We start from the raw sequence: 3,614 nt of genomic DNA on the forward strand, positions 1-3,614 counted from the left end.
AAAAAAAAAAAAAAAAAAAAAAAAAAAAAATTTAGTATAAATGATTGTTTTCCACGTACATGATTTGGCAGCATGTGATTAAATTTTGCTATGATTTCTGCCAAATGAATGCTATTTGCCTTATCCCATGTGTGCGGTTGTTTGAATGGTCTTCTGAATCCTAGATACTGCCTCACCGGAAGCTGAGCCTGGTACAGGCAGAGCCCACAGGACACCCACAAGAGTCACGTGCCTGCCATTGACTACCTCTGGGCTATTTTTTTTTTTTTTTTTTTGAGACGGAGTCTCGCTCTGCTGCCCAGGCTGGAGTGCAGTGGTGTGATCACAGCTCACTGCCATGAGTCTGGGAGCTTCGACCTCTGGAGCTCAAGCAATCCTCCCATCTCAGCCTCCCAAATAGCTGGGACCATAGGAGTGTGCCACCCCACCTGGCTAATTTTCGTAGTTTCTGTAGAGATGGGGTCTCACTATGTTGCCCAGGCTCGTCTCAAACTCCTGGGCTCAAGTGATCCTCTCACCTTGACCTCCCAAAGTGCTTGGATTAAGGCATGAGCCACCACACCTGACCATTTTTCTCATTTAAAACATTCTCTGCCAGGCACTGTGGCTCATGCCTGTAATCCGAGTACTTTGGGAGGCTGAGGCGGGTGGATCACTTGAGGTCAGGAGTTTGAGACCAGCCTGGCCAACATGATGAAACCCCATCTCTACTAAAATACAAAAATTAGCCAGATGTGGTGGCAGACACCTGTAATCCTAGCTACTGGGGAGGCTGAGGCAGGAGAATGGCTTGGACCCAGGAGGCAGAGGTTGCAGTGAACTGAGATCACACCACTGCACTCCAGCCTGGGTGATGAAGTAAGGCTCCATCTCAATAATAATAATAATAATAATAATAATAATAATAATAATAAATAGATTCTCAATGGAAGGTTCTTGGTATTAAGTGGAGACTAAGTGGAGGGCATGTATGTGAGTGCCAGCGGCACCCTCGGATGCTTTTTTCAAACCATGTGTATTCATGGCATGGACTGCCCTCTTTTTCACATTTTCTGTTGACTTTCATTGCTCTGTGCTGCAGATGTGCAGGTCATGCTAAGGCTGTGGGTAATCACCGCCATCCTCACTCCTCAACTGATCCTTCCGTGTTCAGAGAGGCTGAAATAAAAATGAAATTTATAAGCCTGGCCGGGCACGGTGGCTTACACCTGTAATCCCAACACTTTGGGAGGCCAAGGCAGGCGGATCATGAGGTCAGGAGATCGAGACCATTCTGGCCAACATGGTGAAACCCCATCTCTACTAAAAATACAAAAAAAAAAAAAAAAATTAGCCGGGCGTGGTGGGGGGCGCCTGTAGTCCCAGCTACTCAGGAGGCTGAGGCAGGAGAATGGCATGAACCCAGGAGGCGGAGGTTGCAGTGAGCCAAGAGCATGCCACTGCACTCCAGCCTGGGCGACAGAGTGATACTGTCTCAACAACAACAACGACAAAAGAAGAAGAAGGAGAAGGAGAAGGAGAAGAAATTTATAATTATTTGAGTATTACATATTATAAAGTAATCAGGATCTAGTTGTTTTGTTTTGCTTTTTTTCACCAATTGGAATAATTCACGTTTAATGTTTCCAAAGCTTTCTGCCTGCAACTTCTGCCCTGGAGATGAGAAATCTCTGGGGAGGAGGAGTTTGGAGGCCACCGTCTTGTGTTGGGGCACAGGTTGTTGAGATGACATTAGCACCCCCCACCCCCCGTCCTGCCTACTGGGCTAGTTTCCCCTCCAGGGGGTGACGTGGCAACTCCCAGAAGGACACAGCCTGCTGTCCCCACTCTAGTCGGAAAGCAGGAGTGAGACAGGTGGCCAGGACGAGATGCTGGGGCTGAGAGGCACTTTGCTGCCATCTGCTGGGGAGCCCGCGGCAGTAGCCGCCGTGGACCTTGTGCTGGTGGAAAGCACAAAACCACTGTCCATGTGAAGGCTGCCCGTGTCCTGGCAACGCCCCTGAGGGGTGGCCTTCTGCAACCACCCTCCTGCAGCCACCCTCCTGCAACTGCCCTCCTGTGGCCACCCTCCTGCAACCACCCTCCTGTGGCCACCCTCCTGCGGCCACCCTCCTGCAGCCACCCTCCTGCAACCACCCAGGGAGCCACAAAGCCACTCTGCTGGTGCTGGCCTAGCCTCTGAGCCCATTGCGATGTAAGACAGCAGAGGACCGAATTGGGGGGTGGCCCAGCATGCCCTGCTCAGCCTGGTCTTGGTGAATGGACTCCATCCAGCCTCCGTCCTCAGAGATGGCAGGTGGTGCCTCATCTTCCTGGCAGACCTGGAGGGAGTGTGGGTAGAGTGGGACCTAGTCAGGAGTCCAGGCCCCGAAGCCAAGGGCAGGCCCATGTCTCCACCACCCCACAGTCCAGCATCCTCAGACCAGGCCCAAGAGAAGCCCCACTCCTGAGCAGGGGGAGGAAAGGGGAGACCGGGAACTCAGGCAGCCGCCCTCTAGAGTGAGAAGGAAGGGCCCCAGCATTTCCCAGCTCTAGCCCCACTTGGCTTTCCGTCCCTTAGCTGTGGTCCCCAGGGGTGTGGCTTCCCCGGGGGCTGAAGCCCCTCAGCAAACACGCACAGGGCTCCAGGGTGGGGGATCAGACTCTGCCCCCAGAAGGCTCTGAAATGTGCTGGGATGGGACATGGTGGAGCTGCCCAGGTTTTCAGCAGGTCTGCGGGGCTGAGGCCTGCATCCCCTCGGAGGCTGACATGCGCTGTCTGGCACGGAAGGTGGATCTCCTCAGCTATGCCTTCTTTGTTCATTGGTTGGAAAACTTCGGCGATGATGAACTGCCCTCTCGTGCTGTTTAGTTACCCAGAGGCCCATTTGCATAGGAAAGACAGAATAAGCGTTGATTCTTTTCTTTTCTTTATCAATTTAAAGCATGTAAGCTTGTTGCTGGGATTCCCTAAGGATGATCAGTTACTTATTTTTTTTGACTCAGGGATTTAAGCGGGTGAGTTGAGGAAGCTCCAGCTGTCCCATCTTCCGAACGCGTTTCTAGGATGGCAAAGCCTCCTGTTCCGAGAGGGGAGAGCAGGAAGCCACTTCCCACAGATCACAGCCACCCTGTCCCTTCTGGGTGTCCTGCCTTGCCTCGAACTCCTGGCTCAAGTGGCCCCTTCCCTTTCCTTAGAGTGGGATGGATGCCTCCGGGAGAGAGGCTCCTTCTCCAGGTCAGCAGCTGCAGCAACCTGAGCATTCTCTCCTCACCTACAGCCCACAGCCCAGGCTTACGGTGAGACTCCAGTTCAGCGTGGGGGCTGCCAGGGAGCTGTGGGTTGGTCGGCTGGAATCAGCTGAGGCCCAGATCCAAGAAAGCCCTCTCATGCCAAGTCCAGGGAGGAGGAGCCTGTGGACAGTGCTGTCCCTGGGGAGGAGCCTGTGGACAGTGCTGTCCCTGGGGAGGAGCCTGTGGACAGTGCTGTCCCTGGGACCTGGTGGGCAAACAGGCCGGGGACGAGAGCTCGGGGCCCAGAGACCTGGATCCTGCCTGCATATGATCCAGTAGGGAGGGCAAGCTGGTCTGTCCCCCAGGCCCGGCCACCATGCTGGGCTGTCCCTAGAGGCCCT

General features: G+C 53.8%; 1 pseudogene; it reads right to left on the bottom strand.

Annotated features, from left to right (window-relative positions):
* Positions 1–1,121, bottom strand: part of LOC108536539 (60S ribosomal protein L36a-like) — a 5,446-nt pseudogene extending 4,325 nt beyond the window's left edge.
* Between the last annotated feature and the right edge of the window lie 2,493 nt (positions 1,122–3,614).

The sequence above is a fragment of the Rhinopithecus bieti genome, unplaced genomic scaffold, assembly GCF_001698545.2.
Source record: "Rhinopithecus bieti isolate Rb0 unplaced genomic scaffold, ASM169854v2 scaffold_13617, whole genome shotgun sequence".
Lineage (NCBI taxonomy): Eukaryota > Metazoa > Chordata > Mammalia > Primates > Cercopithecidae > Rhinopithecus > Rhinopithecus bieti.